The sequence below is a fragment of the Piliocolobus tephrosceles genome, chromosome 1 (genome assembly GCF_002776525.5).
Source record: "Piliocolobus tephrosceles isolate RC106 chromosome 1, ASM277652v3, whole genome shotgun sequence".
Classification (NCBI taxonomy): domain Eukaryota; kingdom Metazoa; phylum Chordata; class Mammalia; order Primates; family Cercopithecidae; genus Piliocolobus; species Piliocolobus tephrosceles.
In genome coordinates this window covers 195646649-195671265 of record NC_045434.1, presented here as the reverse complement: position 1 = coordinate 195671265, position 24617 = coordinate 195646649, and the positions used below count along the sequence as shown (strand labels likewise).

The window sequence follows — 24617 nt, the reverse complement described above, 5'->3', positions numbered from 1 at the left end:
GGACGGGGTTTCATCATGTTGGCCAGGCTGGTCTCGAACTCCTGACTCCAAATGATCCACCCCCTTTGGTCTCCCATAGTGCTGGGATTACAGGTGTGAGCACTGTGCCCAGTCCCAAACCACATTTGAATTAGAGCTGAAGGGCTCCAGGGCCAAATGGCTGTTAAGGGGCAGGACCAGCTGCCTCACTGTCACTCTCCTTTACAGAGAAAAGCTATTCTGGTCCAATTCTTAGCTGCGTGACTTTGGGAAAACTCCTTCATCTCTCTGTGCCTCAGTTTCCTCATCTGTAAAATGTTTTTTGGGTTTTTTTTTAGATGAAATCTTGCTCTTGTTGCCAAGACTGGAGTGCAATGGCGCAATCTTAGCTCACTGCAACCTCCGCCTCCCAGGTTCAAGTGATTCTCCTGCCTCAGCCTCCTGAGTAGCTGGATTACAGGTACCACCACCAAGACCGGCTAATTTTTTGTATTTTCAGTAGAGACAGGGTTTCACCATGTTGACCAGACTGGTCTTGAACTGTTGACTTCAGGTGATCCACCTGCCTCAGCCTCCCAAAGTGTTGGGATTACAGGCGTGAACCACCACACCCGGATTTATTTATTTATTTATTTATTTATTTAATTTATTATTTTTTTGAGACGTAGTTTAGCTCTGTCACCCAGGCTGGAGTGCACTGGCACAATGTCAACCCACTGCAACCTCCACCGCCCGGTTCAAGTGATCCTTCTGCCCAGCCTCCAGAGTAGCTGGGATTACAGGCATCCACCACCACACCCGGCTAATTTTTGTATTTTTAGTAGAGACGGGATTTCACCATGTTGGCCAGACTGGTTTCGAACTACTGACCTCAGGTGATCCGCCCGCCTGGGTCTCCCAAAGTGCTGGGATTACAGGGGTGAGCCACCGCACCCGGCTGTAAAATGATAATAAGCATGCCTTAAATATAACTTCCTTTTAAGGCTATTCAAGAAATAAATGTGCTAAGGGCCTGTAAAGGGCTGAGCAGAGAGGCTGGCATAGTCAGTGCTCAGTAAATGGAAAGGAGAAGATGGAGATGAGGAGGATGGAGGGCCAGAAAGTTGGAGAAGGGTTGGCCAGGCTTCCTCTATCCTTGGACGTCGGGGCTCCGCGCAGTCTTGGCAGTTCCAGGAATGGCCACGAGATGGCACCTGAATCCCAGTTATGAGAGACTCAGCGGCGCTTCTTAGCAGAGGAAGCTGTTTGGGGGAAAAGGGGCCAGAGAAGCAGGTAAGCTCCTGAGGCTTGGATGGAGTGGGGCTTGGCATTAGATTTGCTTAAAGTCCAGCCACTTCAGCCTCTCCCTTCGGTTTGTCTCCTAGGGGTTCCCTGTACGTACCCCTTTCCCTCCAGCCCTCCAGAACTGGAGCCCAAGTCTCCCGCTGAGCTCCCTCTCCCTCCGCACCCAGGCTTCTTAAACTAACCCCTCCTCCTACCCTGTCATTCATGCACCAGGTGGGAGGACTTAACGGAACACTTCCTGTGGGCCTTGCAGGGTGGGGAGCCAGAGGAAATGACCTGGTTCCTGTTCTTAGCATCCTGGGGGTGGGATGGGAGGTAGGAATAGAAACCAAAAGAGATAAATGGAAAACAGGCAGGACTGGCTTAAGACTTCTTCTTCGTCTGTAGGCTGAACCCGTTATCCTCATTTTGCAGATGCAGAAACTGAGGCTCAGAAGCGTTGGGCTTGGCCGGGCGCGGTGGCTCAAGCCTGTAATCCCAGCACTTTGGGAGGCCGAGACGGGCGGATCACGAGGTCAGGAGATTGAGACTATCCTGGCTAACATGGTGAAACCCCGTCTCTACTAAAAAATACAAAAAACTAGCCGGGCGAGGTGGCGGGCGCCTGTAGTCCCAGCTACTTGGGAGGCTGAGGCAGGAGAATGGCGTGAACCCGGGAGGCGGAGCTTGCAATGAACTGAGATCCGGCCACTGCACTCCAGCTCGGGCGACAGAGCGAGACTCCGTCTCAAAAAAAAAAAAGAAGCGTTGGGCCACATGCATGCATTGCCTTTCCCAGGTACCTGGTGCTCCATCGCCAGTAATAAGGTGAGTTATATCTAAACATATCCATAGACTCATTCAACAGCATCTACAAGAGCGCCGCAGTTCTAGCAAGGATCAGACCTGGCCCCTGCCTTTGGGAGCTGGCGGTCTGGAGGGTGAGGCTGGGTCTGGCGGCCAGAGGATGGAGTTGTTGGCCCCGCCTGAACCGGTTGGGGGAGGGAAGGGAGGAAATGTGTGAGAGACTTTGTAGGCTTCTTATGCGCCAAGGACCTGCTCTAGTATAACTTTCAAAGAGGCAAAATCATGACTCCCATACAAATTAAAGTGAACATGTGTCAAAGATTTTCTTTGACTTATTAATTGACATGGAATCAGCAAGATGTTAAAATAAGTTCAACTGAGAATTTGACTTACGGGTATTTATATTCTCTACTGGACAAAATTCCTTTGCACGGTTATGAGCAGGCATCATTTGCTTTGTGATCTGTTTTCCTCAAATTGCCTCTATCCCTACAGAGCTATAAAGCCAATCAAAGACAATCAAAAGCACACAAGCACACACCCCTGAAGAATCAGATCATCACTAGAGGCCATAGCCAACACCCGGCACTCCTCTGAAAGGAACACACCCAGAAGTCTCTTGCCTTTTCCCAGGCTTTGATATATTTTCTTGGCCGACTCTTGGAAGGATCAGGATGAATCAGGTAGCAGCTGTTGCTGAGCAGGCAGGCCAGTTTAGAGCCTGGTCCTCCTCTTTCCAAAATCTTCCCCATTCAGCGGTAACTTCCAGCTGCAGCCAGGTGGGTAACTGCCAGCAGGTGGCGCTGAGGCAAATTCTCAGCTGCACGTGGGGAATTCTTGACCCTTGCGCCCCTTAGGAGTCAGGTTTCCTGACTTCAGGATTTCATGGGGCCCTTTCTCCCCACCTTCTCCCCACCTTCTCCTTCTTCTTCTCCTCCTCCTCCTTCTTCTCCTTCTCCTCCTCCTCCTTCTTCCTGCTTCTTTTTTTTTTTTTGGTGGTGGTTGCTTAGTTTTCTGAGACATAGTCTCACTATGTTGTCCAAGCTGGTCTTGAGCTCCTGGGCTCAAGTGATTCACCTGCCTCGGCCTCCCAAAGTGCAGGGTTCACAGACATGAGCCACCGCACCGGGCCATTTCCCCCACTTTTGGTTCAAGTTTTCTCATGATCACAGGGCCGCTTCCAAGTGAGCTCATCTCGAGCCATAAATTCAGCCATTCACTGATTCAATCTTTCATTTGACAAAGTGTCCAGGTGCCAAATTGTATTCCTGAGGCTCTCCAGGGATTCTTTGTCCAAGAAGCAGCCCATGTCTCTGCTTGTCCCGTTTTGCTGCTCCCAGGAGCAAGGCCTCGCTCACCTTTGAAAATGAATTCTGCCATCTCCGGACCCCACCCCACCCTGCCCCACCCCTGCCCTGCCTTCGGGTGTGTCCACACTCCCTGGAAACCTGGAAAAGTCACCTCAGCAGAGGTTGAAAAAAAAGCTTTACTTCTCTCTCTCCTTTCAAGCTCTCATTCCCCCCTCCCTTTTTTTTGAGACCGAATCTTATTCTATCACCCAGGCTGCAGTGCAGGGGTGCGATCTCAGCTCACTGCAAGCTCTGCCTCCTGGATTCAAGTGATTCTCCTGCCTCAGCCTCCGGAGTAGCTGTAATTACAGGTGTACACCACCATGCCCAGCTAATTTTTGTATTTTTAGTAGAGACAGGGTTTCACCATGTTGGTCAGGCTGGTCTCGAACTCCTGACCTCAGGTGATACACCTGCCTCAGCCTCCCAATGTGCTGGGATTACAGGTGTGAGCCACTGCTCCTAGCCTCATTCCCATTTTACAGGTGAGAAAGTGGCTACTGCTCCTCTGGGTCTGTCCTGGCTGTGGGGGAAGGGCTGTATCTCTGCTATACTCCACTTTACTCAGGCCAGAGGATGGCTGAAGAGCTGCCCCTAGGCTTCGCTGTTTCCCTGGCCTTCCCATAAACTCACGTTCATGGAGGACTGCAGCATAAGAAGCACCTCCCGTGCGCTTCCCAAGGGCCTGGAAAGTTCTCCAGAATGTAGTGGGAATAACTACAAGCACAGTCCCATCCCAACTCAGCAGGGAAGGAGTGCTGGGGTGACCACAGCTCCCTCCTCAGCTGAGACCCTGCCCTGGGGTAGGGGCAGCAGGCCAAGGGGATGGAGGTGGGCAGGCAGAGTCTGCAGGCCGTCATGGTAGTGAGGCCTGCACCGGGGCCAGAACACACATCTGCCCACTGGGTGCTGGGCAGCGTTTCCCTGGCTCCTTGGTTCTTCCCTGTATGCTGGGTGCAGAACTGTGGGGCATCAGGGAGAAAACCTTCCTCTTCTAGGTAGGGGTCTCTCAGGGTCTCTGCCCTCCATCCCGTGACTGTGACAGCGGCAGGGAAGAGGTCACCACAGTGCTTCTGTGTCTCAGGGATTCCCTGAAAGGAGAAACTGAGAGAAAAGAGTAGGAGTCCTTGGGAAGCGGATCGTGAGCAGAAAGGTGCCTGGTCTCTGGCCACCTGGGGCCTGCAGGCAGTGAGATCTGCTGGGAATGAAGTGAATGGTGGGGTAAATTTGAAGACAGGTAGGGGAGAAGCAGCACCAGACCCCCAGGGCCCGGACAGGCCTGCCGGCTCCCTGCAATTTGCACGACCTTGCATCTCCCTTCGTTTCCTGGGAAGCATGTGGTCTGATAGCTTCCAGGATGACAGCTTGTGCTGGGGCCCGGACTTCTCTGCTCTGACAGATTCAGACATTTGTCTTAGTTTGTTTTCTGTTGCTTACAACAGAATACTGAAACTGAGTAATTTCTAAAGGAAATGAATGTATTTTTAAAGTTCTGGAGGCTGGGAAGTCCAAGGTGGAGGGGCCACATCTGGTGAGAGCCTTCTTGCTGGTGGGAGCTCTCTGCAGAGTCCTGTGGGAGGGCAGGACATCACACGGTGAGGGGGCAGAGGGGTGCCCCTCAGTGTCCCTTCCTTTTCTTATAAAGTCCCCAGTCCCACTCCCATAATCACCAGTTAACTCATTAATCCATTAACCCACGAGATTAATCCATTGGGCCGAGCCTTCATGATCCAATCACCTCTTAGAGGTCCTACCTCTCAATACAGCCACATTGGGGATTAAATTTCAGCATAGCCTGGGTGCACTGGCTCGTGCCTGCAGTCCCAGCATTTTGAGAGGCCAAGGTGGGTGGATTGCTTGAGCCCAGGAGTTCTAGACCAGCCTGGGCAACATGGTGAAACCCCATCTTGATAAAAAATAAAAAAAATTAGCCAGGCATGGTGGTACGCACATGTAGTCCTAGCTACTCCAGGGGCTGAGGTGGGAAGATTGCCTGAGCCCAGGGAGGTTGATGCTGCAGTGAGCCATGACCGTGCCCCTGCACTCCAGCCTGGGCAACAGAGTGACACCCTGTCTCAAAAACATAAAAGAAAAAAATCTTTCAACATGAGTTTTGGCAGGGACAAATAGTCCAACCATAACAATATCCCAGAGTTATTCCATCAGGATGGGTCCCTGGGGGGTTTGCAAAGGCAGTACTTCATTTCTTCAGATGTACTGTGAGAAACTGCTGGAATTTCTGGTTTGGGGAAGGCTGAGCCCTCAGAAGTCTAGATGAGATTTTCTAGTTTCTTCCTTTGCTGGGAAAAACAGATCAGGATGGCCTCATTTAGACTGTCAGACACTCTGGGATCCTTGGACCTCCCTCAGGAGAAGACAAGTTGGACCTTCTACCACCAATAGGAAGGGCACTCAGAAATCCTGGTGATATGGCTCTGATGAGTGGAGGAACACCAGGGTTCTTGGTCCTCATGCTGGTTTAGATAAAATGACACAGACACATGTAGAGTGGTTTTAAGGAGTGGAGAGTTTAATAGGAAAGAAGGGAGAAGGCAGAAGGAAGAAGCTCCCCCACACAGAGACAGAGAGAGGAGGGCTCCAAAGCCAAGAGAGGGAAGCCCAAGTGGGGTGCAAACCAGTCAGGTATACACACAGAGGCCGGAGGAGGCGGTGTCTGATTTGCATAGGGCTCAGAGGATTGGTTTGACCAGGCATGCCATTCACTTAGCCCGCAATAAAGCTGGCCTTCCCACCCTAGCCTTTTAATATGCAAATGCAGGGTGCCAGGATGTTTTACACATGTGGGCATATGTGGGGGCAGCCATGTTGCCAGGAACACGTGGGGCAAAGGCAAGAAGGCGCAGGAATTGCCATGTTGGGTGGACCCAGTTTCTAATGGCCTGCATTTGCATATTAAAGGTTTTTCTGGAGATGCTTTAAAAAATGAAAACTTTCCAAGGACTCCTTTTCCTCTCTATCTGCCTAAAATAATTTCTTAATAAATCCTACAACACTGGCATTCTGAATATCAGAGGAACTGTGGATTTAATTTGGCTCTTATGCTGATGAAACAGGGCGCACCTGAGAGGGCCAGGAATGTTAGCAGCCATGTCCTATGGCGTGGGCTCCCTCCCTCCGTTTCCAAAGGGATGGATACAAGAGAAGGTGGAGGGCTCTGCACAGTTGCCTTTGGCGCCTGAAGTCCCACTGAGGCAAATCTGGGCCACACAGCCTCACCCCATTACCCCCTTTATGAGTGATTTCTGGAGATATTCCAAGCCCAGCACATTCTCATCCTCAGGTATTTTAGCGATCTATTCCTAGAGCACAAATCATCCCCAAACGTAGTGGCTTAAAACAGTATACATTTGGCCGGGCGCGGTGGCTCACGCCTGTAATCCCGGCACTTTGGGAGGCGAAGGTGGGTGGATTACCTAAGGTCAGGAGTTTGAGATCAGCCTGTCCAACATGGAGAAACCCTGTCTCTACTAAAAATACAAAAAATTAGCCGGGCGTGGTGGCGCATGCCTGTCATTCCAGTTATTTGGGAGGCTGAGGCAGGAGAATCATCTGAACCCGGGAGGTGGAGGTTGCAGTGAGCCGAGATCGTGCCATTGCACTCCAGCCTGGGCAACAAGAGTGAAACTCCTTCTCAAAAAGAAAAACCAAAACCAAAACCAATATACATTTATATACATTTATCCTCTCACTGAGCTTCTGTGGATCAGGAATCCAGGAGTGGCTTAGCCAGGTGGCCCTGACTCAGGGTTTCTCTTGAAGTTGTGGTCAAGATGTTAGCTGGGACTGGGTGTGGTGGCTCACACCTGTAATCCCAGCACTTTGGGAGGCTGAGGCTGGTGGATCATTTGAGGTTAGGAGTTCGAGACCAGCCTGGACAGCATGGTGAAACGCTGTCTCAACTAAAAATACAAAAATTAGCCAGGCATGGTGGCACGCACCTGTAATTCCAGCTACTCGGGAGGCTGAGGCGGGAGAATCATTTGAACCCGGGAGGCGGAGGTTGCAGTGAGCCAAGATCGCACCATTACACTCCAGCCTGGGGGACAGAGCGAGACTCCATCTCAAAAAAAAAAAAAAAAAAGATGTCAGCTGGGATGCCCGACTCCTGAAGGCCGGACTGGGGCCAGAGGATGTGCTCCCAAGGCAGCTCACATAGTTGGCAAGTTGGTGCTGATCGATGACAGGTGGCCTTGGTTCCTCATGCATGGGCTTCTGCACAGGGCTGCTTGTACATCCTCACAACATGGTGGCTGCCCTCCTCCAGAGGAAGCATTCCAAGATGGCAGGGTTGAGCCACCAATCTCTTTTATGGCCTAGCCTTGAAAATCACACGATATCACTCCTGCTGTACTCCCTTGGTCACCCAGGCCAACCTTACTTAATGTGAGAGGAGAGGACACAAGGTTGTAACTAGTAGGAGGTAGGGGTTGCTGGGGCCATCTTGGAGGCTGGCTACCTCACCAGCCTTTGGGTTAATCTTCAGGTAAATCTTCAAACTTTATACACAGTGGTTCCCATGCCTCCGAGAACTATCTAAGAGAACTCATTTATGCCTGAGGTTGCAATTTTTTGGATTTTCGCAATGAGACCTTGGCGATGCCCTTGAGCAGGATATAAATAACTCCCACATGCTTAGTGTTCCAATAATGGAACACTAGGCATAAATGGGTTTAAGCATCTTCTATTCATGAGGGGCTCTGTGTCCGAAGAGGGATGAGGAAGATGCTCCGTGCAGGCCGCACCAACTTCCCAGTGGCTCACTTCCTGCTTTGCCCCTCACTGACTGGCACTTTCTGTGTCTCAGCAGCTTGTTCTAGCCATAGCAAAAAGGGGTCCTCCAGGGACCGCCACAGCTGTTCCAACAACAGCCTCAGCTTTTGGCATTTTATGGTTTCTTAAGGAAACTTGACTAGATGGGCCCATTTCTTTTTTTTTGAGACGGAGTCTTGCTCTGTCGCCCAGGCTGGAGTGCAGTGGCCGGATCTCAGCTCACTGCAAGCTCCGCCTCCCGGGTTTACGCCATTCTCATGCCTCAGCCTCCTGAGTAGCTGGGACTACAGGCGCCCGCCACCGCGCCCGGCTAGTTTTTTTGTATTTTTTAGTAGAGATGGGGTTTCACCATGTAAGCCAGGATGGTCTTGATCTCCCGACCTCGTGATCCGCTCGTCTTGGCCTCCCAAAGTGCTGGGATTACAGGCGTGAGCCATCGCACCCGGCCTAGATGGGCCCATTTCTTAGGGACAGCCCAGTTTGAGACCACAGGGACAATTTTGAACCCACTAACTCTGTCCCCATCTCACTCTACCAGCCTCCTATAGTGAAGGTTTTTTGGAGGCCAGTGACAGAAGCCAACTCAGCCAAAAGTGGAATCCAAGGCCAGGCACAGTGGCTCATCCCTGTAATCCTAGCACTTTGAGAGGCCGAGGTGGGTGTATTACCTGAGCTCAGGAGTTTAAGACCAGCCTGAGCAACACTGCAAAAACCCGTCTCTACTAAAATACAAAAAATTAGCCAGGCGTGGCAGCGTACGCCTGTAGTCTCAGCTACTTGGGAGGTTGAGAGAGGAGAAGTGCTTGAACCCGGGAGGTAGAGGTTGCAGTGAGCTGAGATCACGCAACTGCACTCCAGCCTGGGCAGCAGAGCGAGACTCCTCCAAGGAAAAAAAAAGTGGAATCCAGAGGGAGGGTGCCAGAGTGTGTCACAGTACAAAGGGAAATTGAAGAGCCAAGACCCAGGAAGGGCAGGCACCAGGGCAGTCCTGTGGATGTTAACAGTTCATGGGCTCTCACTGTGGAGCACAGCCAGACTTGGTACCAGAGACTTGTCTCTGCTCCAGTTTCCTGGCAGACAGAATCTAATTAGCCCAGCCGTGTCAGGTGCCCACCCCTGGTCCAATCAGCAATGGCTGGGAAGTGGTGGCCTCCCAGCCAGGATTGTCACGTGCGTCCGTGTGAAGAGACCACCAAACAGGCTTTGTGTGAGCAATAAAGCTTTTTAATCACCTGGGTGCAGGCCGGCTGAGTCCGAAAAGAGTCAGCGAAGGGAGATGGGGTGGGGCCCTTTTATAGGATTTGGGTGGGAAGTGGAAAATTGCAGTCAAAGGGGGTTTTTCTCTTACGGGCAGGGGTGGGGGTCACAAGGTGCTCAGTGGGGGAGCTTCTGAGCCAGGAGAAGGAATTTCACAAGGTTAATCACTCAGTGAAGGTGGGGCAGGAACAAATCACAATGGTGATTTGTTCTTGGACCTCCCTAATATCTCAGATCCTTTTTTTCTGCACAGAACAAACCTCTTTTTGTTCATCAGTTAAGGCAGGAACCTGCCATTTTCACTTCTTTTGTAATTCTTCACTTGGTTCAGGCCATCTGGATGTGTAAGTGCAGGTCACAGGGGATATGATGGCTTAGCTTGGGCTCAGAGACCTGACAATGATGGCATAGGGGTGGGGCAGGTCCTAGGGAAGGTAATACTGCTGAGGGCCGAGAAACTCAGTAGGAGGATAGTTACTCAAGGAAGAGGTTTGTTCTGTGCAGAAAAAAAGGATCTGAGATATTAGGGAGGTCCAAGAGCCCATGGCACCCCCGTCCCTTTCTAGGATCTTCCTGAGAGTCTGAGAATCACTCACTTAATTTAAGAACCTTGGCTCTCGGCCAGCCGTGGTGGCTCTCACTAATCCCAGCACTTTGGGAGGCTGAGGCGGGCGGATCACCTGAGGTCAGGAGTTTGAGATCAGCTTGGCCGACAGGTTGAAACTCCGTCTCTACTAAAAACACAAAACTAGCCGGGCGTGGTGGCGCATGCCCATAGTCCCAGCTATTCAGGAGACTGAGACAGGAGAATCGCTTGAACCCGGGAGGCAGACGTTGTGGTGAGCCGAGATCATGCCATTGCACTCCAGCCTGAGCAACAAGAGTGAAACTCTGTCTCAAAAAAAAAAAAAAAAAAAAAAAGAAGAGAGAGAAAAGGAAAAGAATCTTTCTTCTCACCTATTCTTCCCCTGTGAATATCCTTCCCAGATTCTGGCACCCACTTATGGGCTTCAAAGTCACTTAAAATGTGGTTCAAAGACCACTTATTTTAGAATCACCTGAGAAGCATGTTAAAAATACAGGTTCCAGGCCCGGTGCCGTGACTCATGCCTGCAATCCCAGCACTTTGGGAGGCCAAGGCAGGTGGATCGCTTGAGCTCAGAAGTTTGAGACCAGCCTGAGCAACATGGCCAAACCCCATCACTACAAAAAATATGAAAAAATTAGCCAGGAGTGGTGGCAAGTGCCTGTGATCCTAGCTACGTGCAGGGCTGAGGCAAGAGGATCGCCTGAGCCCAGGAGGTCGAGGCTGCTGTGAGTCCTGTTTGCACCACCGCACTCCAGCCTGGGTGACAGAGTGGGACTCTGTCTCCAAAAAAAAAAAAAAAAAAAAAAGATTAATCAGGCATGGTAACGAATGCTTGTAATCCCAGCTACTTGGGAGGCTGAGGCAAGAGAATCACTTGAACCCAAGAAGCGGAGGTTGCAGTGAGCTGAGATCACACCACTGCACTCCAGCCTGGGCGACAGAGCCAGACTCCATCTCAAAACAAACAAACAAAAAGACAGGTTCTAAACATCAGACCTAGGAACCTATATTTAAACCTGTTCTATAAGCGATCCAGATGCACAGCAAAGGTTGAGAGGTGTTTCAGATGTAGCTTCATCCCAGCTCCCAAAGTGCCACAAATTGTACAAAGTGCTGGTGCTCATGGGAAGGCCACATCCTCGCCCCCCATCCTCTCCACCATGCCCTGACCATCTCCTTGATCTTGTCCCAGCACTGTCTATAGCTCTCCTAGCAGGAGCCTGGGCCCCGGGATAGGCAATTTTTGTTCTAACCCTACTCCTGATACCATCTTTTCTTTTTTTTTTTCTCCTTTCGTTTTCTTTCTGTTCTGATTCTCACCAACGTTCATTTTTAATTTTATCTTTAAAAATCTTTTATAGTTATGTAAACAACATCAAACTTCTTTCCGGAGCTAGGTGATGAATAACCAAATAGGGGAAGGAATTTCAATTGCTCCTAATCCTATATTAGTCCCTGTGCAGATGGGCCTAATGAGTACTGCACCAGGATTTCTAATTATCCTTAATGAGCTTCTAAAATTCATGGGGCATGATAGAGTGAGGTTGTTAATCAAATGGCCCAATGAATCAAGCCTCCTGGTATCTACGCCCTTGGATAGGCCCCTCCCATGGTGACTCTGGGATTGACTTGCTTTGGCTAGTGGGACATCAGTGACTATGACGCAGAGGCCAGATAAGTGCTTGTGATTTGGGGCTTACTCTCTTAGCACTGTCCTGGAACCACCATGTAAACCTAGGCTACATGGTCATCCTTGAGGATGAAGGACCTCACGAAGAGTGAGGCTTAACCATCCCAACCGTTGCAGCTGAACCCAGCCTGCAGCCATTCTTCCAGCTCAACGTAGCTGCACAAGTAAGCCCTGGAAAAATCAGCAGCAGAATGCAGCCAACCCATATTATCATGAGAAATAAAAAACCATTACTGTTTTAAGCCTAAGTCTTGGGTGGTTTGTTATGCAGCAATAGCTAACTGATACAATGGGTCACAGTAACACAGGACAATATTTCTATGCCACTATTTCCACTTGATATTCTGGGGCTTCATGTACATCTGTTGCAGTGAAGCAATAAAACAATACAGTGGCTTAAACAAGATCATTTGTTTTCTTGTATGTAAGAGGTTGGAGTTAGGTGGTTCATGTCTGATGGGGCAACTGTGCCCACCCTCAAAATGGCCCTTCTGGCTGGGCGCAGTGGCTCATGCCTGTAATCCCAGCACCTGGGGAGACAGAAGTGGGCATATCACTTGAGCTCAGGAATTTGAGACCAGCCTGGGCAACATAGCGAGACCCTGTCTCTACTAAAAATACAGAAAATAAGTTGGGCGGCTGGGCGCAGTGGCTCATACCTGTAATCCCAGCACTTTGGGAGGCCGAGGAGGGTGGATCACAAGGTAAGGAGTTCAAGACCAGCCTGGCCAAGATGGTGAAACCCCGACTCTACTAAAAATACAAAAATTAGCTGGGCATGGTGGCAGGTACCTGTAATATCAGCTACTCTGGAGGCTGAAGCAGAGAATTGCTTGAACCCGGGAGGCAGAGGTTGCAGTGAGCTGAGATCGTGCCACTACACTCCAGCCTGGGTGACAGAGTGAGACTCCGTCTCAAAAAAAAAAAAAAAAACTATATCTATATCTATGTCTATAGATATAGATATATATATATAAATAAATAAAAAATAAGCTGGGTATGGTGGCCCACACCTCTAGTCCCAGCTACTCTGGAGGCTAAGGTAGGAAGATTGCTTAAGCCCAGGAGGCGGAGGTTGCAGTGAGCTGTGATCACACCATTGCACTCCAGCCTGGGTGACAGAGTGAGACCCTGTCTCAAAAAAAAAAAAAAGAGTGAGATGGGAAAATACCCAATCCTTTGGCACATACCACTTCAATTCGTATTTCTTTGCTAAAGCTTGGGCCCATAGCTCCACCTAGTTGCAAGGGAGACTGGGAGATGTACTTTCTTTTTTCTTTTTTTTTTTTTTTTAATTGAGATGAAGTCTCGCTTGCTCTGTCGCCCAGACTGGAGTGCAATGGCGCGATCTCAGCTCACTGCAACCTCCATCTACTGTGTTCAAGCAATTCTCCTGCCTCACCCTTCCAAGTAGCTGGGGTTACAGGTTCCTGCCATCACATCCAGCTAATTTTTGTATTTTTAGTAGAGACAGGGTTTCATCATGTTCGCCAGGCTAGTCTTGAACTCCTGACCTCAAGTGGTCTACCCACCTCTCCTAAAGTGCTGGGATTACAGGCGTGAGTCACTGGGCCCAGCCTGGGAAATGTACTTTCTAGCCAGGCAGCATATACCCAGCTAAAATATGGTCATTCTATTTATTAAAGAGAGAAGGAGAAACTGCACATTTGAGGATGACTAGCAGTCAATGCTGTGCAGTCTGCCTCCAGGGTTCTCAGCAGTGTTCTCAGTAAATTTGAGTATCGCATGGATTAGGTGGTTTAATTTCTCATCATAAAACAAAAACAATCGTAAGTATCAAGTTTTTGCCAATGAATTGGTTAGGGAGATTCAGGCCACAAGTAACAGAATACTAAACTAAAAGTTGCCAAAAGAGTTGGGAGTTTCCTAGCTTAGGCAACATAAGAGGAGACTTCTATCTTTACAAATACTTTTTTTTTTTTTTTTTTTTTTTTTGGAGACAGAGACTCGTTCTGTTGCCAAGGCTGGAGTGCAGTGGCACGATCTCGGCTCACTGCAACCTCCACCTCCCGGGTTCAAGTGATTCTTCTGCCTCAGCCTCCCAAGTAGCTGGGACTACAGGCACACACCACCATGCCTAGCTAATTTTTGTATTTTTAGTAGAGACGGGGTTTCATCATATTGGCCAGGCTGGTCTTGAATTCCTGAACTTGTGATCTGCCTGCCTCGGCCTCCCAAAGTGCTAGGATTACAGGCATGAGCCACTGTGCCCGGCCTTCTCCAAGTAATTTTTAAAAATGAGCCAGATGTGGTAGTATGTGCCTGTGGTCCCAGCTACTCAGGAGGCTGAGGCAGGAGGATCGTCTGAGCCTGGGAGGTCAAGGGGGCAGTGAGCCATGATCATACCACTGCAGTCCAGCCTCCAGCCTCTGCAATGGAGTGAGAGTGTCTCAAAAAAAAAAAAAAAAGGCCGGGCACGGTGGCTCAAGCCTGTAATCCCAGCACTTTGGGAGGCCGAGACGGGCGGATCACGAGGTCAGGAGATCGAGACCATCCTGGCTAACACGGTGAAACCCCGTCTCTACTAAAAAATACAAAAAACTAGCTGGGCGAGGTGGCGGGCGCCTGTAGTCCCAGCTACTCGGGAGGCTGAGGCAGGAGAATGGCGTGAACCCGGGAGGCGGAGCTTGCAGTGAGCTGAGATCCGGCCACTGCACTCCAGCCTGGGCGACAGAGCGAGACTCCGTCTCAAAAAAAAAAAAAGAGTCAGGAGTTTCATCTTAAGATATCTTGGGGTAGACCCTTTTTGAGTCAAGCCCTTCATGGTTGAAAGATAACTACAGTGGCTCCAAGCATCATATCCACAGAGAACAACTAAATAACAGCTATTTTATTATTGAGTGCTTATCATGTGCTAGAACTGTCTGGGCATTTTAAGTGTATTCACTCATTTGATTTTCACAGCACCCTGTGAAGAAAGTCCAATTATTTTCGCTTTGTAGATGAGGAACACGAGGTACAGAAAGGTCAAGTAATCTGCTTAAGACAACACAGCCAATCAGAGGCAGAGCCATGATTTTAGCCCAGATGTTTGACCCTGGAGCCTGCACTTTTGTGTGGCTGCATTTGCCATGGGCAGCATCTCAGGAAGGGAGGCTTGGGTGGGGTCCTCCTAAAACATCTCTTTTTATTAGAGGAGGAAAATTCCTCCCAGAAGCCCCCAGCAGCCTCCCCCTCCTATCTCATTGGCCAGAACAGGGTCCCATGGTTCTCCCCAACCCAATTACCAGCAGAGGGGAGTGGATCAGATGTAAATACCCCAGTCATCATCCACCTGGGGGTAATTAGTACATGGTCCTCCCACCAGAACAAAACAAGCTTCTTTTAGCAAGGAAGCAGGGGGCAAATGTCTGCCCCGCAGGCAGAACCCGTGGTTGGTAGCTGGGGTCTGCCAGCCCACTGGGATTGAAATAAGGTTGGCTCAGACCCGATCTCTTACTTTCCACAAGGCTTCTGCAATTTCTCAGGCTTACAATTGTGTGCCTCTGATTTCCGGCTTCTGCTGAATTCTAGCAGCTGTTCCCTTTATTTCTGCCCTGGAATTGACTCAAATGTAGGATGCAGCCCGTTTCTTCTCCCAAGAAACCGTGGATACCAGACTGCTCTGTAAGCAGAATTTCACTGAGGATTTGTGGGTCCCTGGGAGAGTTATAGAGTGGCTCAGCACACGACTGAAAGTGGCACTGGGACGTCCCTGCTCTTACAAGCTGGTTTCTCAGGCATCCTCCAGCCCCGCCTGCTCAGGGCTGCTGCTCCCATCTGCGGGTGCCCATCTACCCCCCTCCCTCCTTCAACCCCTGCCCAACACCTCAATACCCCAGGGGCTTCCAGTTCTCACACAGGAGACCCTGCGATTCGGCTCTCCCTAACCCCTCTTGCTCTTCCTAAACCAGGCTACCAAGCCAAACCCAGTAAGTGCCTTTTACGAACAAAAGGGCCTTTTAGTTAATGCAGCAGGATCTACTTTCCTTAGAAGGAAGCTTTACTTATAAATAACAACCTTTCCCCTCTGGATTCCTCTAGGTGCATTGGAAATTCAAATTTCGGAATAAGCTGACTGCCAAGAGGGTCCTCCCCCTGTCGGGGCCTGTCTGAGCCCCTTAGTCCATGGGAAATTCACAGAGAAGGGAACGGTCACTTTTCCTGCACCTGAGAAGGTAAAAATCAACTGCCTTAGAAAGATACTGTCCTCCTTGAATTTTCTAAACCCCTGTCCCAAAAACTGGTGCCTCTGTACACCTCAAGGAGTCAGCAGGCTCTGCCTCTGAGGCCTAAAAGCCTCAGGGATTACTTTCTTTCTTTCTTTCTTTTTTGAGACAGGGTCTTGCTCTGTCACCCAGGCTGGAGTGTAGTGGTGCGATCTTGGCTCCCTGCAGCCTTAACCTCCCAGGCTCAAGCCATCCGACCACCTCACCCTCCCACAGAGCTGGGACTACAGGCACACGTCACCACATTGGGCTAATTTTTGTATTTTTTGTAGAGAAGGGGTTTTGCCATGTTGGCCAGGCTGGTCTGGAATTCCTGGGCTCAAGAGATCCACCCGCTTTGGCCTCCCAAAGTGCTGGGATGACAGGTGTGGGCCACCGCGCCCAACTAGCCTCAGTGATTTTATTTATTTACTTATTTATTTTTGAGACGGAGTCTCGCTCTGTCGCTCAGGCTGGAGTGCAGTGGCACGGTCTCAGCTCACTGCAACCTCTGCCTGCCGGGTTCAAGTGATTCTCCTGCCTCAGCCACCTGTGAGCCACTGTGCTGGCCAGCCTCAGTGATTTCTTAGGAGCCTGTTGCATGCAATCTTGACAGCTGAAGAAGTGAGAGGGACCCCCCGCGACCATCCTACTTCTACAGAATCCTTGGCACCCCCACCAATGTTCCTAGACTCCATCTCAGGACCAAGGTAGTGTAGACCCGAAGCCCAGCCCTATCCTGGCTCCCATGCATCCCACAACCTCTGGGGTAGAGGTGGTTAGAGGCACCCAGCTCCAGGCCTTGGCTGCCTTCTGTCTGCCCTGAGGGTCTGCTCAGATCAGGGCAACGCCTCCCCTAGGCTGGGGCTCAGCCTCAGCGTCCTCAGCACAGGCTCCCCACAGGGGGATTTCCACAACTTTCCAGCCCTGGCCCCCTGTTCAAGAGTCTGGCCTGAGGCAGGACTACAGCTGAGTTGCAGAGGAGGAGGAGGAGCCGGGAGAGAGCCGAGTAGTTCAGGTTGCCCCAGGGGAGAGAGGAGGGAGGAGAAGAGGAGGAGGGGAGAGAGCGAAGGTCCTCAGAACCCAAGTGCGGGCGGCCTCAGGAAGCTGATTCTGTTATTCTCCCTGTGTGCTGTGTCTTTAGGAAAATCCCCCTCACACAACAGCCCAACAGCCTCATACCCGCAGTTCCTCTGGGAGCAGGGGAAAACATCCTGCAGTTCTTGCTCCTCATTTGGGTCGACTCCAAGGCAGAAATAAAGGTGACAGCTGCAAGGAATCAGCAGAAGCAGGACAGTGGCCATGAGCCCCCGGAGCTGGCAGAAACCTTGGAGGCTTTGTGTAGCCACGGTGATGGCCACGTCTGGGCTGGCACTCACTTTCTGCCAGTCTCTAGAGAGGAGCCCGCAGTTGCAGACTGGGTTACATCTTTCCCCCTCTTCCATGCTAGGATTCTTAAAGCTGTACCAGCAGATCAGCATCATCTGGAAACTTATGAGGAATGCAAATTTGACCCCATTCCCAGACCTACTGAAGCCTCTGGTGGTGGGACCTGGGATTTTTTTTTTTTCGAGACGGAGTCTACCTCTTCTTGCCCAGGCTGGAGCGCAGTGGCACAATCTCGGCTCTTTCCTCTCTGTCTCTGTTTGTTTTTGTTTGTTTGTTTGTTTGGAGATGGAGTCTCGCTCTGTCGCCCAGGCTGGAGTGCAGTGGCACAGTCTCGGCTCACTACAAGCTCCGCCTCCAGGGTTCACGCCATTCTCCTGCCTCAGCCTCCAGAATAGCTGGGACTACAGGCGCTTGCCACCACGTCCAGCTAATTTTTTATATTTTTTAGTAGAGACAGGGTTTCACCATGTTAGCCAGGATGGTCTTCATCTCCTGACCTCGTGATCTGCCTGCCTTGGCCTCCCAAAGTGCTGGGATTACAGGCGTGAGCCACCACGCCCGGCCCCACTCTCTGCCTCTATTTGTTTAGGGGCAGGCATAGAATCCCATTCTAGTCAATGAGACAGAAGGGGGTTCTGGAAAGGTCCCCCACCCCCTTATGAAACAAGGAGAATGAGGAGAAGCTTTGCTGTGGCCTTTTGCCTTTGGATGCTGCCAGAGGGGTTAGAAGGCGGGGCTCCACAATCAGGCAGCTGGGGTGTGTATCCTATTGGGAAGCCCAAGGGACAGTGGGACAAAAATAACAACAGTAATAGCAGCTAATGCTTCTTGAGGACTTTCCGCATGGCAGGCCCTATTCTAAGGACCTCGTGTAGCATATTTCACCCTCAAACAGCCTTGAGGTAGATTCTGTTATTCCCATTTTATAAACGAGGAAACTGAAGCACAGACAGGTTTAAATAACTTGTTCGAAGTCATACAGCTCATACATGAAGGCCAGTACGCAGACCAGGTGTGTGGGGTACGGGCATCGCAGGCTACTTTAGGGACCCTTTCCTTAGCACAGTGGGAAGCTGGTGAAAGGTTTTAAGCAGGGGTGGCAGCTCTGACTTACCTTTTTTTTTTTTTTTTTTTGAGACTGGGTCTCACTCTGTTGCCCAGGCTGGAGTGCAGTGGTGAGATCTCAGCTCACTGCAGCCTCAAACTCCTGGGCTCAAGTGATCCTCCCACTTCAGCCTCCTGAGAAGCTGGGACTATAGGCAAACGCCACCGTGGCTGGCTACTTTTTGTATTTTTTGTAGAGACGGGGTTTCACCATGTTACCCAGGCTGACTTTCAACTCTTGAGCTCAAGCAATCCGCCCACCTCTGCCTCCCATAGTGCTGGAATTACAGGCATGAGCCACCACATCAGGCCTGATTTACTTTTAAAAGTCACCAAAATGCTTTGCTCATAAAATTCTCTGCTGGGGACAAGCCAGCCACACTTGCACGGCTTGTTCTTCAGCCTTTTTTACTCCCTGAGACATCAGTCCCTTAGCAAACCTAGCGTCTTGGGTGACTGGGACTAGGGTGACTCAACGGCAGATGCTGATGGGTGAGACAGCCACAAGGATGATCTTTGGAGAGTGAATTATAGGTGATTTGTTTTATTTAATTTTTTTTTTTTTTTTGAGATAGAGTCTCAGTCTGTTGTCGAGGCTGGAGTGCAGTGGTATGATCTCGGCTCACTGCAACCTCCTCCTCCTGGTTCAAGCTATTCTCCTGCCTCAGCCTCCAGAGTAGCTGCGATTCCAGGTGTGTGCCACCACACCCAGCTAATCTTTGTATTTTTAGTAGAGACAGGGTTTCACCATATTGGCCAGGCTGGTCTCGAACTCCTGACCTTAAGTGATCCACCAACCTTGGCCTCCCAAAGTGTTGGGATTACAGGAATGAGCCACCACCTCTGGCCAGGTGATTTGTTTTAAATCTGAATTTTTACATTTTTCTATAATAAGTGACCATATATCACTTGCTATTTAAAAATCTTTTTTTTTTTTTTTTTTTTTTTGAGACGGAGTTTTGCCCTTGTTGCCCAGGCTGGAGTGCAATGGCACAATCTTGGGCCACTGCAACCTCCGCGGGTTCGAGCAATTCTTCTGCCTCAGCCTCTGAGTAGCTGGGACTACAGGCATGTGCCACCACGCCCAGCTAATTTTTGTATTTTTAGTAGATATGGGGTTTCACCATGTTGGCCAGGCTGGTCTCAAACTCCTGACTTCTGGTGATCCTCCTGCCTTGGCCTCCCAAAGTGCTGGGATTACAGGTGTGAGCCACCATGCCCAGCCAAAAGTTGTTATTTATAAAAAGAAAGATGAAGGGCCAGCACCCCACCCTCCCCAGAGTTGTTAACTCCTGCTGGCACTGGCTGTGGCTGAAGTCATCATCATGGAGGCTAACCCTTGGAGGGCGGATAGTGCACTGGCAGCTTCCTAAGTGCTTTATGGGACCTGTATGAACTCATTTAATCCCCACTGGCTCGGCCAAGGCCATGGAGCTGAAGAGTGGCAGGCTAGCATCCAGACTCTCAGCTATGTAGCAGTCTGCTTTTCTGGAAATGGTTTCCAATTCCTCCGTGGGTGAAAGGTCTGTCCTTCCCACACCTTCCGCAGTGGAAGTGGCCTCCATTCTCTGCTGTGCAGATTTGCTGATGGAGATGTGGGTGTTGGGGAGCTGGGGGCAGGAAATAGAAAATATTGGACAGGAATGTCCTGCAGTTGTTTGAAGCCTAAACAAAAACCCATTCTTGGCCAGGCGCAGTGGCTCACGCCTATAATCCCAGCACTATGGGAGGCTGAGGTGGGCTGATCACTTGAGGTCAGGAGTTCAAAACCACCCTGGCTAACATGGTGAAACTCCATCTATTCTAAAAATACACAAATTAGCCAAGTGTGGTGGTGGGTGCCTGTAATCCCAGCCACTCTGGAGGCTGAGGCAGGAGAATCACTTGACCCGGGAGGCGGAGGCTGCAGTGAGCAGAGATCGCACCACTGCACTCTAGCCTGGTGACAGAGCGAGACTCTGTCTCAAAAAAAAACCAAACCTATTATTCTTGTGGTGTCAGCCCACAGAGCCATCAGCTTAGATAGGCTCTGCCCTTCTTGGGACCCTAGGCTCCTGGATCTGTCACAGTACAAGTAGGGAGGGAAGGGTGGTCATTTGAGGGATGTAGACACCTGATAATTATAGTTAAGAATTTGCATATTCAAATCCCTGCTCTGATATTTACCAGCTATGAGACCTTTGGCAAGTACCTAACCTTTGTGAGTCTTCATTTGTTTTTATTTAGAGATGGGGTCTCGCTCTGTTGCTCAGGCTAGAGTGCAGTTGCATGATCGTAACTCACTGTAACTTCAAACTCCTGGACTCAAGTGATCCTCCCACCTCAGCCTCCCAAGTGATCCTCCTGCCTCACCCTGCCAAGTAGTGAGGACTATAGGTTCATGCCACCATGCCCATGCCTCGCTAATTAAAAAAATTTTTTTTTTTTGTAGAGACAGAGTCTCACTGTGTTGCCCAGGCTGGTCTCGAACTCCAGGCCTCAAGAGATCTGCCCGCCTCAGCCTCCCAAAGAGCTGAGATTACAGGTGTGAGCCACCACGCCTGGCCACATTCCCTTTCTTTAGCAAAGAACTTGCTCAGAGTCATGCAGGTAGTAAGCAGGCAAAGCTCATCTTTCAATCTGTGTAGTTTGGGTTGAGGGGGTTGGTTGTGTGTGTCCTTGTTCCAGAAGATAAGAAATAGGACCAGGCTGGGCATGGTGGCTCATGCCTGTAATGCCAGGTGGGCGGGTCATGAGTTCAGGAGTTCGAGACCAGCCTGACCAACATGGTGAAACCCCGTCTCTACTAAAAATACAAAAAATTAGCTGGTTGTGGTGGCACATGCCTGTAATCCCAACTACTCAGGAGGCTGAGGCAGGAGAATCGCTTGAACCAGGGAGGCGAAGGTTGCAGTGAGCTGAGATCGCGCCACTGCCCTCCAGCCTGGGTGACAGAGTGAGACTCCATCTCAAAAAATAAAAAATAAAATAAAATAAAAATAAAATAGTAGAACCAACCTCACAGAATTGTGGGAGGAATTAGGCTTAGAACTATAACTGGCACTCAGGAAGTACACAATTAAGGTTAGCTGATTTTATGTTTAGCTTGTGCCATCTTCTCCCTCTCTCTGTTTCAGCTTCCTTTTTTCTTTTTTTTTTTTGAGACGGAGTCTTGCTCTGTCGCCCGGGCTGGAGTGCAGTGGCTGGATCTCAGCTCACTGCAAGCTCCACCTCCCAGGTTTACGCCATTCTCCTGCCTCAGCCTCCCGAGTAGCTGGGACTACAGGCGCCAGCCACCTCGCCCGGCTAGCTTTTTGTATTTTTCAGTAGAGACGGGGTTTCACCGTGTTAGCCAGGATGGTCTCAAACTCCTGACCTCGTGATCCGCCCATCTCGGCCTCCCAAAGTGCTGGGATTACAGGCTTGAGCCACCGCGCCCAGCCAGCTTCCTTTTTTCTTTTTTTTGAGACAGAGTTTTGCTCTTGTTGCCCAGGCTGGAGTACAATGGCATGACCTTGGCTCACTGCAACCTCCGCCTCCCAGGTTCAAGCGATTCTCCTGCCTTAGCCTCCCAAGTAGCTGGGATTACAGGCATTAGCCATCACGCCTGGCTAATTTTTGTATTTTTAGTAGAGACGGGGTTTCACCATGTTGGTCAGGCTGGTCTCAAACTCCTGACCTCAGGTGATCCACCTGCCTCGGCCTCCCAAAGTGCTGGGATTACAGGTGTGAGCCACTGTGCCTGGCCTGTTTCAGCTTCTTTAGACACTCTTTGTGTGCCTTAAATCACTATTTACAAAAAGTTAAATACATTTCTTCATTTCCCCACCTCCCTTGCAGTAGCTCTAGCCAAAATAACTAAGTTCTGGCAAGCATAAGTGGCATATGCAACTTTCAAGAATTGCCCTTAAATGGAGGCATTGTGTCTTTCTTCTCCCCTTTCTTCTTTCTTGCTGCATGAAATGTAGGCATGATGGCTGGAGCTGGAGCAGCTATTTTGGGCCATAAGACAAAAGTTGAATGCAGAGAATTTGGGAGCAGCAAGACAGAAAAAATCAAGGTCCCTAATGATTGTGGCATCACCATGCCAACCTGGACTGTATTCCTAGAGAAAATAAAATTTAAATGAGAGAAACAAAATTCTATCACATTTAGGCTTCTGTTATTCAGGTATCCATCATTCGTAGCTGAAATGAATCCAAATTAATACTGGAGTAGAACTTGAATTTAGACCCAGGCTTGCCTGACACTGAGAAACTCCACCAGTGTTTCTTAAAGCGTTGATGGGTGACTACCTGAATCAGAATCATAGTGAGAAGCATGTTTAAAACACAGATTATAGGCCAGGTGCAGTGGCTAACATCTATAATCCTAGCACTTCGGGAGGCTGAGAGGAGGATCACTTGAGCCTGGCAGTTCGAGACCAGGCTGGGCAACATAGCAAGATCCCCTCTCTACAAAATATTTTTTTTTTTTTTTTTTTTGAGATGGAGTCTGGCTGTGGCCCAGGTTGAAATGCAGTGGCGGAATCTCAGCTCACTGCAACGTCCACCTCCCAGGTTCAAGTGATTCTCCTGCCTCAGCCTCCCAAGTAGCTAGGATTACAGATGCACACCACCACCCCTGGCTAATTTTTGTTGTTGTTTTTCATTTGTTTTTTTTGAGACAGAGTCTTGCTCTGTCGTCCAGGCTGGAGTGCAGTGGCGTGATCTGGGCTCATAGCAACCTTCACCTCCTGGGTTCAAGCAATTCTCTGCCTCAGCCTCCCAAGTAGCTGGGATTACAGGCACCACGCCCAGCTAATTTTTGTATTTTCAATAGTGATGAGGTTTCACCATCTTGGCCAGGCTGGTCTTGATCTCCTGACCTCGTGATCCACCCACCTCAGCCTCCCAAAGTGCTGGGATTACAGATGTGAGCCACTGAGCCTGGCCTTTTTTTGTATTTTTAGTAGAGACAGGGTTTCACCATATTGGCCAGGCTGGTCTTGAACTCCTGACCTCAAATTATCTGCCCGCTTTGGCCTCCCAGAGTGGATTACAGGAGTGAGCTACTGTGCCCAGCCCCTACAAAAAATTTTTAATTAGCCAGGCGTGGTGGTACACACCTGACTCTAGTCCCAGCTACTCAGGAGGCTGAGGCAGGAGGATCACTTGAGCCCAGGAGTTTGGGGTTGTAGTGAGTGCCACTGCATTCCAGCCTGGGTGACAGAAGTAGACCCTGTCTCTAAAAAAATAATAAATAAATAAAATGTCTATTCTGGTATACCACTCAGCTCTGCTGAATTAGACTCTCTAGAGCTGGGACCTGGGCAGTTCTCCTTTAACCAAGTTCCCCATGCAGAGGACTTCCAGGCACACTCAAGTTGGAGACCACAGGGCTTCATTCTATGTCCTCATGTAACTCTTCAGAAAATCAGGAGTCCATTCCGATCCCCTTCGTGAACTGAATGCAGGTGGAGCTCAGGGGACTTGGGGGAGGCAGTGAGGGTGGAGGGCAGGGGTCAAGCACCCCAGCCCTCAGGTCATCTGTGTCCATCCCCTGAGTTAGGCTCTGTGCAGCCCTCCCTGTGGAGGTAGCCCTGTCCCCAGGGCCCTGGATGGTGAGGATGACCCAGCATCTGTACCCCTGCCCTCACACATAGCACTCGCTACAAAGCTTGCTGGAATCATCTGAGGCTACCAGTGTCTACAGCATATCGGGCTGACCTTATATAACCTGGGACCAGCCCCAGGAAGCCAATCTCAGCTCAGGAGCCAGGATTTTAGTGCAAAGCTGTGCCCCCTTCTGTAAACCATGGTTCTCCTGAGAAACAGCTCATGCCTTTGGTAAGCTGCTGGGCCCTGGCGAGCTGGAACACCTGACTTGTGGCACCTGGGGACCATGTGACCAGAGCTGAGCGCTGTCTGACCTTGCCACAAAGTCAGGTGTGCCCAGCAGTTTCTGTCATCAAGGGGAGAAGGCACACGTGGGCGAAGGCTGAGCGCAGGCATGTCCTGAAGCCCAGCTGAGCCTCTCAGCAGGCGGCTTCTTCCTCAGAGTCCCTTCTCCAGCTTCCCAAAACCCCTACCTCTGCCCACACCTTGGGCACAGGTCCCTAAGACCAATTGAACACTCGAGCCTGTGCCAGGCAGAGACCCTGGGTGGATGCCAGCAGAAAGATTGGTGAAGACTGGATCTCCTGGGCAGAAGCTCTGACAGGCACATGGGGT

General features: G+C 50.2%; 1 long non-coding RNA gene across 1 annotated transcript; it reads left to right on the top strand.

Moving 5' to 3' along the window:
• The first annotated feature begins 1946 nt into the window (after nucleotides 1-1946).
• Nucleotides 1947-22785, top strand: LOC111547790. The gene is made up of 3 exons (XR_002733220.1): nucleotides 1947-2070; nucleotides 15770-15903; nucleotides 22374-22785. It is a non-coding gene; the product is annotated as an uncharacterized LOC111547790 (long non-coding RNA).
• Nucleotides 22786-24617: the final 1832 nt, after the last annotated feature.